At 40.4% G+C, this 12,968-nt stretch overlaps 1 protein-coding gene across 1 annotated transcript in view; it reads left to right on the forward strand.

The window, feature by feature from the left end:
• The first annotated feature begins 10,826 nt into the window (after positions 1–10,826).
• Positions 10,827–12,968, forward strand: part of LOC124290201 (ligand of Numb protein X 2-like) — an 87,904-nt gene continuing 85,762 nt past the window's right edge. The window contains exon 1 of the mRNA XM_046726902.1: positions 10,827–10,912. The gene's annotated coding sequence lies outside the window, so the exon portion shown is untranslated. The remainder of the gene's footprint in view (positions 10,913–12,968) is intronic.

The raw sequence follows: 12,968 nt of genomic DNA on the forward strand, positions 1-12,968 counted from the left end.
CAGAAGTGTAGAAGAATCTCCTCTCATTATAACCCCAGAAGCGTAGAAGAATCTCCTCTCATTATAACCCCAGAATCGTAGAAGAATCTCCTCTTATTATAACCCCAGAAGCGTAGAAGAATCTCCTCTCCTTACAACCCCAGAAGCGTAGAAGAATCTCCTCTCATTATAACCCCAGAAGTGTAGAAGAATCTCCTCTCATTATAACCCCAGAAGTGTAGAAGAATCTCCTCTAATTATAACCCCAGAAGTGTAGAAGAATCTCCTCTCAGTATAACCCCAGAAGCGTAGAAGAATCTCCTCTCATTATAACCCCAGAGGCGTAGAAGAATCTCCTCTCATTATAACCCGAGGTGCGTAGACGAATCTCCTCTCATTATATCCCGAGAAGCGTAGAAGAATCTCCTCTCATTATAACCCCAGAAGCGTAGAAGAATCTCCTCTCATTATAACCCGAGGTGCGTAGAAGAATCTCCTCTAATTATAACCCCAGAAGCGTAGAAGAATTTCCTCTCATTATAACCCCAGAAGTGTAGAAGAATCTCCTCTCATTATAAACCCAGAAGCATAGAAGAATCTCCTCTCATTATATCCCCAGAAGCGTAGAAAAGTCTCCTCTCTTTATAACCCAAGGTGCGTAGAAGAATCTCCTCTCATTATAACCCCAGAAGTGTAGAAGAATCTCCTCTCATTATAACCCCAGAAGTGTAGAAGAAGCTGCTCTCATTATAACCCCAGAAGCGTAGAAGAATCTCCTCTCATTATATATAACCCGAGAATCGTAGAAGAATCTCCTCTCATTATAACCCCAGAAGTGTAGATTAATCTCCTCTCATTATATCCCCAGAAGCGTAGAAGAATCTCCTCTCATTATAACCCAGAAGTGTAGAAGAATCTCCTCTCATTATAACCCCAGAGTGTAGAAATTCTCCTCTCATTATAACCCCAGAAGCGTAGAAGAATCTCCTCTCATTATAACCCCAGAAGTGTAGAAAAATCTCCTCTCATTATATCCCCAGAAGCGTAGAAGAATCTCCTGTCATTATAACCCCAGAAGCGTAGAAGAATCTCCTCTTATTATAACCCCAGAAGCGTAGAAGAATCTCCTCTCCTTACAACCCCAGAAGCGTAGAAGAATCTTCTCTTATTATAACCCCAGAAGTGTAGAAGAATCTCCTCTCATTATAACCCGAGAAGCGTAGAAGAATCTCCTCTTATTATAATCCCAGAAGTGTAGAAGAATCTCCTCTCATTATAACCCGAGAAGCGTAGAAGAATCTCCTCTCATTATAACCCCAGAAGTGTAGAAAAATCTCCTCTCATTATAACCCCAGAAGCGTAGAAGAATCTCCTCTCATTATAACCCCAGAAGTGTAGAAGAATCTCCTCTCATTATAAACCCAGAAGCATAGAAGAATCTCGTCTCATTATATCCCCAGAAGCGTAGAAAAGTCTCCTCTCTTTATAACCCAAGGTGCGTAGACGAATCTCCTCTCATTATAACCCCAGAAGTGTAGAAGAATCTTCTCTCATTATAACCCCAGAAGTGTAGAAGAAGCTGCTCTCATTATAACCCCAGAAGCGTAGAAGAATCTCCTCTCATTATATATAACCCAAGGTGCGTAGACGAATCTCCTCTCATTATAACCCCAGAAGTGTAGATTAATCTCCTCTCATTATAACCCCACAAGCGTAGAAGAATCTCCTCTCATTATAACCCCAGAAGCGTAGAAGAATCTCCTCTCATTATAACCCCAGAAGCGTAGAAGAATCTCCTCTCATTATAACCCCAGAAGCGTAGAAGAATCTCCTCTCATTATAACCCCAGAAGCGTAGAAGAATCTCCTCTCATTATAACCCCAGAAGCGTAGAAGAATCTCCTCTCATTATAACCCCAGAAGCGTAGAAGAATCTCCTCTCATTATAACCCCAGAAGCGTAGAAGAATCTCCTCTCATTATAACCCCAGAAGCGTAGAAGAATCTCCTCTCATTATAACCCCAGAAGCGTAGAAGAATCTCCTCTCATTATAACCCGAGGTGCGTAGAAGAATCTCCTCTCATTATAACCCCAGAAGCGTAGAAGAATCTCCTCTCATTATAACCCCAGAAGCGTAGAAGAATCTCCTCTCATTATAACCCCAGAAGCGTAGAAGAATCTCCTCTCATTATAACCCCAGAAGCGTAGAAGAATCTCCTCTCATTATAACCCCAGAAGCGTAGAAGAATCTCCTCTTATTATAACCCCAGAAGCGTAGAAGAATGTCCTCTCCTTACAACCCCAGAAGCGTAGAAGAATCTCCTCTCCTTACAACCCAAGAAGCGTAGAAGAATCTTCTCTTATTACAACCCCAGAAGCGTAGAAGAATCTCCTCTCATTATAACCCGAGAAGCGTAGAAGAATCTCCTCTAATTATAACCCCAGAAGTGTAGAAAAATCTCCTCTCATTATATCCCCAGAAGCGTAGAAGAATCCTCTCATTATAACAGAAGAGGCGAAGAAGAATCTCCTCTTATTATAACCCCAGAAGCGTAGAAGAATCTCCTCTCATTATAACCCCAGAAGCGTAGAAGAATCTCCTCTCATTATAACCCCAGAAGCGTAGAAGAATCTCCTCTCATTATAACCGAAGGAGCGTAGAAGAATCTCCTCTTATTATAACCCCAGAAGTGTAGAAGAATCTCCTCTCCTTACAACCCCAGAAGCGTAGAAGAATCTCCTCTTATTATAACCCCAGAAGCGTAGAAGAATCTCCTCTCATTACAACCCCAGAAGCGTAGAAGAATCTCCTCTCCTTACAACCCCAGAAGCGTAGAAGAATCTCCTCTTATTATAACCCCAGAAGCGTAGAAGAATCTCCTCTCATTATAACCCCAGAAGCGTAGAAGAATCTCTCTCTCATTATAACCCCAGAAGCGTAGAAGAATCTCCTCTCATTATAACCTCATTATAAGAAGTGTAGAAGAATCTCCTCTCATTATAACCCCAGAAGCGTAGAAGAATCTCCTCTCATTATAACCCCAGAAGTGTAGAAGAATCTCCTCTCATTATAACCCCAGAAGCGTAGAAGAATCTCCTCTCCTTACAACCCCAGAAGCGTAGAAGAATCTCCTCTCATTATAACCCCAGAAGCGTAGAAGAATCTCCTCTCATTATAACCCCAGAAGTGTAGAAGAATCTCCTCTCATTATAACCCCAGAAGCGTAGAAGAATCTCCTCTCATTATAACCCCAGAAGCGTAGAAGAATCTCCTCTCATTATAACCCCAGAAGTGTAGAAGAATCTCCTCTCATTATAACCCCAGAAGCGTAGAAGAATCTCCTCTCATTATAACCCCAGAAGCGTAGAAGAATCTCCTCTCATTATAACCCCAGAAGCGTAGAAGAATCTCCTCTCATTATAACCCCAGAAGTGTAGAAGAATCTCCTCTCATTATAACCCCAGAAGCGTAGAAGAATCTCCTCTCATTATAACCCCAGAAGCGTAGAAGAATCTCCTCTCATTATAACCCCAGAAGCGTAGAAGAATCTCCTCTCATTATAACCCGAGAAGCGTAGAAGAATCTCCTCTCATTATATCCCCAGAAGCGTAGAAGAATCTCCTCTCATTATAACCCCAGAAGCGTAGAAGAATCTCCTCTCATTATAACCCGAGGTGCGTAGAAGAATCTCCTCTAATTATAACCCCAGAAGCGTAGAAGAATTTCCTCTCATTATAACCCCAGAAGTGTAGAAGAATCTCCTCTCATTATAAACCCAGAAGCATAGAAGAATCTCCTCTCATTATATCCCCAGAAGCGTAGAAAAGTCTCCTCTCTTTATAACCCAAGGTGCGTAGACGAATCTCCTCTCATTATAACCCCAGAAGTGTAGAAGAATCTCCTCTCATTATAACCCCAGAAGTGTAGAAGAAGCTGCTCTCATTATAACCCCAGAAGCGTAGAAGAATCTCCTCTCATTATAACCCCAGAATCGTAGAAGAATCTCCTCTCATTATAACCCCAGAAGTGTAGATTAATCTCCTCTCATTATATCCCCAGAAGCGTAGAAGAATCTCCTCTCATTATAACCCCAAGGTGCATAGAAGAATCTCCTCTCATTATAACCCCAGAAGTGTAGAAGATTCTCCTCTCATTATAACCCCAGAAGCGTAGAAGAATCTCCTCTCTCTTATAACCCCAGAAGTGTAGAAAATCTCCTCTCATTATATCCCCAGAAGCGTAGAAGAATCTCCTCTCATTATAACCCCAGAAGCGTAGAAGAATCTCCTCTTATTATAACCCCAGAAGCGTAGAAGAATCTCCTCTCCTTACAACCCCAGAAGCGTAGAAGAATCTCCTCTCTTATTATAACCCCAGAAGTGTAGAAGAATCTCCTCTCATTATAACCCGAGAAGCGTAGAAGAATCTCCTCTCATTATTATAATCCCAGAAGTGTAGAAGAATCTCCTCTCATTATAACCCGAGAAGCGTAGAAGAATCTCCTCTCATTATAACCCCAGAAGTGTAGAAAAATCTCCTCTCATTATAACCCCAGAAGCGTAGAAGAATCTCCTCTCATTATAACCCCAGAAGTGTAGAAGAATCTCCTCTCATTATAACCCCAGAAGCATAGAAGAATCTCGTCTCATTATAACCCCAGAAGCGTAGAAGAGTCTCCTCTCTTTATAACCCAAGGTGCGTAGACGAATCTCCTCTCATTATAACCCCAGAAGTGTAGAAGAATCTTCTCTCATTATAACCCCAGAAGTGTAGAAGAATCTCCTCTCATTATAACCCCAGAAGCGTAGAAGAATCTCCTCTCATTATAACCCAAGAAGAATCTCCTCTCATTATAGAGAAGAATCTCCTCTCATTATAACCCCAGAAGTGTAGAAGAATCTCCTCTCATTATAACCCCAGAAGCGTAGAAGAATCTCCTCTCATTATAACCCCAGAAGCGTAGAAGAATCTCCTCTCATTATAACCCCAGAAGCGTAGAAGAATCTCCTCTCATTATAACCCCAGAATCTCCTCTCATTATAGCAGAAGTGTAGAAGAATCTCCTCTCATTATAACCCCAGAAGCGTAGAAGAATCTCCTCTCATTATAACCCCAGAAGTGTAGAAGAATCTCCTCTCATTATAAACCCAGAAGCATAGAAGAATCTCCTCTCATTATATCCCCAGAAGCGTAGAAAAGTCTCCTCTCTTTATAACCCAAGGTGCGTAGACGAATCTCCTCTCATTATAACCCCAGAAGTGTAGAAGAATCTTCTCTCATTATAACCCCAGAAGTGTAGAAGAAGCTGCTCTCATTATAACCCCAGAAGCGTAGAAGAATCTCCTCTCATTATATATAACCCAAGGTGCGTAGACGAATCTCCTCTCATTATAACCCCAGAAGTGTAGATTAATCTCCTCTCATTATAACCCCACAAGCGTAGAAGAATCTCCTCTCATTATATCCCCAGAAGCGTAGAAGAATCTCCTCTCATTATAACCCCAGAAGTGTAGAAGAATCTCTCTCTCATTATAACCCCAGAAGCGTAGAAGAATCTCCTCTCATTATAACCCCAGAAGCGTAGAAGAATCTCCTCTCATTATAACCCCAGAAGCGTAGAAGAATCTCCTCTCATTATAACCCCAGAAGCGTAGAAGAATCTCTCTCATTATAACCCCAGAAGCGTAGAAGAATCTCCTCTCATTATAACCCCAGAAGCGTAGAAGAATCTCCTCTCATTATAACCCCAGAAGCGTAGAAGAATCTCCTCTCATTATAACCCCAGAGCGTAGAAGAATCTCCTCTCATTATAACCCCAGAAGCGTAGAAGAATCTCCTCTCATTATAACCCCAGAAGCGTAGAAGAATCTCCTCTTATTATAACCCCAGAAGCGTAGAAGAATCTCCTCTCATTATAACCCCAGAAGCGTAGAAGAATCTCCTCTCATTATAACCCCAGAAGCGTAGAAGAATCTCCTCTCATTATAACCCCAGAAGCGTAGAAGAATCTCCTCTCATTATAACCCCAGAAGCGTAGAAGAATCTCCTCTCCTTATAACCCCAGAAGCGTAGAAGAATCTCCTCTCATTATAACCCCAGAAGCGTAGAAGAATCTCCTCTCATTATAACCCCAGAAGTGTAGAAGAATCTCTCTCTCATTATAACCCCAGAAGTGTAGAAGAATCTCCTCTCATTATAACCCCAGAAGCGTAGAAGAATCTCCTCTCATTATAACCCAGAAGCGTAGAAGAATCTCCTCTTATTATAACCCCAGAAGCGTAGAAGAATCTCCTCTCATTATAACCCCAGAAGCGTAGAAGAATCTCCTCTCATTATAACCCCAGAAGCGTAGAAGAATCTCCTCTCATTATAACCCCAGAAGCGTAGAAGAATCTCCTCTCATTATAACCCCAGAGTGTAGAAGAATCTCCTCTCATTATAACCCCAGAAGCGTAGAAGAATCTCCTCTCATTATAACCCCAGAAGTGTAGAAGAATCTCCTCTCATTATAACCCCAGAAGCGTAGAAGAATCTCCTCTCATTATAACCCCAGAAGCGTAGAAGAATCTCCTCTCATTATAACCCCAGAAGCGTAGAAGAATCTCCTCCTCATTATAACCCCAGAAGCGTAGAAGAATCTCCTCTCATTATAACCCCAGAAGTGTAGAAGAATCTCTCTCTCATTATAACCCCAGAGTGTAGAAGAATCTCCTCTCATTATAACCCCAGAAGCGTAGAAGAATCTCCTCTCATTATAACCCCAGAAGTGTAGAAGAATCTCCTCTCATTATAACCCCAGAAGCGTAGAAGAATCTCCTCTCATTATAACCCCAGAAGCGTAGAAGAATCTCCTCTCATTATAACCCCAGAAGCGTAGAAGAATCTCCTCTCATTATAACCCCAGAAGTGTAGAAGAATCTCCTCTCATTATAACCCCAGAAGCGTAGAAGAATCTCCTCTCATTATAACCCCAGAAGCGTAGAAGAATCTCCTCTCATTATAACCCCAGAAGTGTAGAAGAATCTCCTCGCATTATATATAACCCCAGAAGCGTAGAAGAATCTCCTCTCATTATAACCCGAGAAGCGTAGAAGAATCTCCTCTCATTATAACCCCAGAAGCGTAGAAGAATCTCCTCTCATTATAACCCCAGAAGTGTAGAAGAATCTCCTCTAATTATAACCCCAGAAGTGTAGAAGAATCTCCTCTCAGTATAACCCCAGAAGCGTAGAAGAATCTCCTCTCATTATAACCCCAGAAGCGTAGAAGAATCTCCTCTCATTATAACCCGAGGTGCGTAGACGAATCTCCTCTCATTATATCCCGAGAAGCGTAGAAGAATCTCCTCTCATTATAACCCCAGAAGCGTAGAAGAATCTCCTCTCATTATAACCCGAGGTGCGTAGAAGAATCTCCTCTAATTATAACCCCAGAAGCGTAGAAGAATTTCCTCTCATTATAACCCCAGAAGTGCAGAAGAATCTCCTCTCATTATAAACCCAGAAGCATAGAAGAATCTCCTCTCATTATATCCCCAGAAGCGTAGAAAAGTCTCCTCTCTTTATAACCCAAGGTGCGTAGACGAATCTCCTCTCATTATAACCCCAGAAGTGTAGAAGAATCTCCTCTCATTATAACCCCAGAAGTGTAGAAGAAGCTGCTCTCATTATAACCCCAGAAGCGTAGAAGAATCTCCTCTCATTATATATAACCCGAGAATCGTAGAAGAATCTCCTCTCATTATAACCCCAGAAGTGTAGATTAATCTCCTCTCATTATATCCCCAGAAGCGTAGAAGAATCTCCTCTCATTATAACCCAAGGTGCATAGACGAATCTCCTCTCATTATAACCCCAGAAGTGTAGAAGATTCTCCTCTCATTATAACCCCAGAAGCGTAGAAGAATCTCCTCTCATTATAACCCCAGAAGTGTAGAAAAATCTCCTCTCATTATATCCCCAGAAGCGTAGAAGAATCTCCTCTCATTATAACCCCAGAAGCGTAGAAGAATCTCCTCTTATTATATCCCCAGAAGCGTAGAAGAATCTCCTCTCCTTACAACCCCAGAAGCGTAGAAGAATCTCCTCTTATTATAACCCCAGAAGTGTAGAAGAATCTCCTCTCATTATAACCCGAGAAGCGTAGAAGAATCTCCTCTTATTATAATCCCAGAAGTGTAGAAGAATCTCCTCTCATTATAACCCGAGAAGCGTAGAAGAATCTCCTCTCATTATAACCCCAGAAGTGTAGAAAAATCTCCTCTCATTATAACCCCAGAAGCGTAGAAGAATCTCCTCTCATTATAACCCCAGAAGTGTAGAAGAATCTCCTCTCATTATAAACCCAGAAGCATAGAAGAATCTCGTCTCATTATATCCCCAGAAGCGTAGAAAAGTCTCCTCTCTTTATAACCCAAGGTGCGTAGACGAATCTCCTCTCATTATAACCCGAGAAGTGTAGAAGAATCTTCTCTCATTATAACCCCAGAAGTGTAGAAGAAGCTGCTCTCATTATAACCCCAGAAGCGTAGAAGAATCTCCTCTCATTATATATAACCCAAGGTGCGTAGACGAATCTCCTCTCATTATAACCCGAGAAGTGTAGATTAATCTCCTCTCATTATATCCCCAGAAGCGTAGAAGAATCTCCTCTCATTATAACCCCAGAAGCGTAGAAGAATCTCCTCTCATTATATATAACCCGAGAAGCGTAGAAGAATCTCCTCTCATTATAACCCGAGAAGTGTAGATTAATCTCCTCTCATAATACTTCCTTAGAAGCGTAGAAGAATCTCTTCTCATTATAACCCCAGAAGTGTAGGAAAATCTCCTCTCATTATATCCCCAGAAGCGTAGAAGAATCTCCTCTCAGTATAACCCAAGGTGCGTAGAAGAATCTCCTCTCATTATAACCCCAGAAGTGTAGAAGAATCTCCTCTCATTATATCCCCAGAAGCGTAGAAGAATCTCCTCTCATTATAACCCAAGGTGCGTAGAAGAATCTCCTCTCATTATATATAACCCCAGAAGCGTAGAAGAATCTCCTCTCATTATAACCCGAGAAGTGTAGATTAATCTCCTCTCATTATATCCCCAGAAGTGTAGAAAAAGCTCCTCTCATTATAACCCCAGAAGCGTAGAAGAATCTCCTCTTATTATAACCCCAGAAGTGTAGAAGAATCTCCTGTCATTATAACCCGAGAAGCGTAGAAGAATCTCCTCTCATTATAACCCCAGAAGTGTAGAAAAATCTGCTCTCATTATAACCCCAGAAGCGTAGAAGAATCTCCTCTCATTATAACCCCAGAAGTGTAGAAGAATCTCCTCTTATTATAACCCCAGAGGTGTAGAAGAATCGCGTATATTTGGTATTACACTTTTGAGTAAAGTACAGATCCTAGTACTGTTTTAGGTTGAGCACCATCTGGGATTCGAACCAAGACTCTCAGAGTCAGGCACCTAATCACCAGCACACAAAGACAGCCATCTAACCTACTCAGCCATCGCGGCATCCAGAAAAAATGAAAGTCGGACAACTGGTAGTCTAGTTCACGCACTTTCTGTACCCTTCTGACAAGTGTAAGATCACTAACTTTGTTATTGCTAAAAGCGGCGCGTAAAACCTCACTCACTCAATTACTCAACCACCTAACCACCCAACCCAAACCCATGAACTAGGTGGTGGTGGTGGAATTGGGTTTAACGTCGTGCTTGAGAATATTTCGCTCATATGACAACGTGCATACGTGTGTATGTATATGTGCCGCTGCTTGTACTAGCCCAGACTTAGGCTGGTTTTATAGTGCTAGCCCACTGAGATACCATGCCGCAGTGAAGCTTGAATCCCCCACTCAGACACATTATACTGACTCCGAGCCGACCAGTCCTTGTTGTACCCATTAATGCCGAGCGCCAGGCAGGGACCAACAAGTACCATATTTTAACGTATTTTGGTATGACGCGGTCGGGGATCGAACCCGCGACCTTCCGCACTCCGGGCGGACGCTCTAACCACCTCACCACAGAGGCGGTCCCATGAGCTAGGAAGTCAGCACAAAACAAATAGATATACGTCTGAATGTGAAATGAAAGTACTCCTTCATATGTACTACCCTTTCAGTCATATTTCATTTGTTTAATCTCAGAAAAAGAGCTGAAGAACCTGAAGATATGAACATTTATTCTCAGTTTTATTACCTGTAAAGACAGCAGCCGTACATGTTTGGTTGTGATACTAGATGCAGACTGTGATAGAATTTGAACATTGAAAATAATTTGTGCATTTTACTCAAACCATTTATTGGGAGCTGACAAGAGTTATGCCCCTTTGATCTATACTATTTAGTATAAGTTTGATTAAGGGTTATTTCAATATACTGTATTTTGTATAACAACTATTACTTCACTGACTAATTTGATTGCATTGTACATTGTATTTACTATGGGTAACATATTTTGTCACAAGTTATATGGCTGATAACGAAAGAAAATATTTAATATTATTACATTACTGTGCATTGCTGAAATAGCTTTCGCTCACTCACTTATTCATGATGACATATTTTTGAGGTTTGCAAGAAATCACAAGCATGCAGGGGCTGATCAAATATGATTTAGAATAGACAAAAATATAAATAATGTAATTTAGATATCACACAAACCCATTCACTGTGATGACGTCATTGACACTATGATGACGTCACGAGCACCTGTTCAAAAAACGTTCAGTTGTATCTAATATTAGAATTTCTTATTCAGCATTAACATTTCTAAACACCTTTTTCCAAATATAATTATTAGGCAAGAGAGATATTACAGAATGTGAAACAGAGCATAGCCGAGAAGCACCGGAAATGACATCACGCGTTATTTCTTCCGTACTGTCTGACAAGCGGTGGTGAATGGAATCGCCTCTACTCCGTAGGCTGAGCAAGGTGGGTTCAAATCAATTATATGTGTGAAAACTAATTTATATTTCGTTTCTCAGCATGCATATGTACCAGCATGGCCTCGGACCAGTTTTGATCCCCCTAAACAGAACGAAGCGATTGAAAGCCGAGTGAAAGTCGCGGCCGCAATGTTGTCCCCCGACAGACAAGCATGTGAAATGGTTGACAAATCGTGTGTTTTGACTGATGTCGATTTGTGAACGCATTTTCATGAATTAAAAAAAAGGAGAACAAGGTTGTATTTTAGCATGGTCGTAAATTGCAGAACATATTTTAGGTGCATATTTTGACAAGAAATACATTTTGGATATTCGAAGCCCGAGACCTAGTGAACCAAATGCTGTCTGTGTCGTGAGGGTCAAGAAGGGGGCGTGGTCAAACATTGTTTTGATATTCAAGTATTTGAGATCACGGTCGAACATTGTAACAACATTGAAGCTGAAAGGAAGGTTTATTATTATGTATTAAATTGTACTTATATTTTAACATGTACAGAACTTATTTGCATTGTTTGAATTAATAAGTTGTCTGAAATGAAGACATTTATTTATAGTTTTCATAAATTGTGCAGTTATGTTTGAAAATGTGAACTACATTATGTGTGCATAGTTTTAGTATAATCTGTACATTTGATTTAAATTAGAATGGATACAGAAATTATGAGATGTTGTTGTTTGAGAAATTACACAGGTGCAATTTGCAACTAATTGATCTAACATAGTTTAAGTATAATTCATTATAAATTGGTGGACATGCAACCACTGTTCATTTGTTGATGTAATGTTGTTTTTGTGTCAGGCCTACTGTACAAATATGTCCTGTATCAGCCGTGGCTGCTTACTCATGGCCGTCCTCATTCATCGCACCTAAGGCCTATGTTTGATTCTCAGCATAGATTCTACTGTAATCATATCCTATCAGGGACATTGTGTAGAAGGTTAAATGTTGTTGTTTTTCATAAAAATGACTATTTTCCAAGTTTATTTTACATACAACCATGTTTCAGATTAATTCATTTTTGTCAGCATTTACTGTCATGCAACCTTTCTCAAATGTTTTTCAAGTTTGGAAGTTATATAGAAAAATGACTTGAAATATGAATGACATTTGTCAAGAGAAAACTTACTGGGTAGTTTCAGATTACACAATCCCTACTCTTGTTGAGGGCTTGAAAGAAAAATGTTATGTACATATGTATCTGTATTAGTTAAGACATTTCATATCAGTATTTAGCTATGAGCATTAAATTATCTGAGTTACAGTGAATTACATACTTTCCAATTTAGCAATTCAGGATTAGAATTTGCCCCGATTTTCCTGTGAAAATCATTCGAGGTGAACAAATAGATCACACTCAGGCTCAATGTTCAATTGTTATTTAGCCAAGAAATCATTTCATTTTACAACTTCCACTTTATCACCAAACATCCTTTGATAAATAGTTCAAATTTTACTGGTGTGAATATTTAAAAAAAGGCAAATGAAAAATTGTGTGTAGTGCATGAACGTTTGAATGGAAACGTGCAGGATTTAGAATTTTTTCGCTATTAAAATCTAAAAAAACCCATGGCCAATGCAGTCAGACTGACTGACTGAGTTTGGTTTTACGCCGCTTTTAGCAATATTCCAGCAACATCACAGCGGGGGACACCAGAAATGGGCTTCACACATTGTACCCATCAATGCAGTCAGATATCCATATGGTACCCGCCAAGTCCATTAACTTGGATATTATTCTTTATTTGCAGAAATACTGTAGGCTCACAGCCCTATAGCGCAAGATGGTATAGCCAAGATATTGTTCTTGCTAAAATGCCATCACATGTCATATTTGATAAGTCTCTGAATAAACAATGGTGATCTTGGAATATGTGCTTTTGTGACCCCTGACCTAGCTGGTGTCACGACCTTGCATAAGATTTCATGGTTTATACACACAGCAAAATCCATCTGTAAACAGGCCTGTATGAATTGAAAGGAAGTGTATTCTGTCATGTTGTCATTCATACTGATGTTTAACACTGACCCAGTTGAGACTTGA

The sequence above is a fragment of the Haliotis rubra genome, unplaced genomic scaffold (assembly GCF_003918875.1).
Source record: "Haliotis rubra isolate DU_JTF1 unplaced genomic scaffold, ASM391887v1 Scf46, whole genome shotgun sequence".
Lineage (NCBI taxonomy): Eukaryota > Metazoa > Mollusca > Gastropoda > Lepetellida > Haliotidae > Haliotis > Haliotis rubra.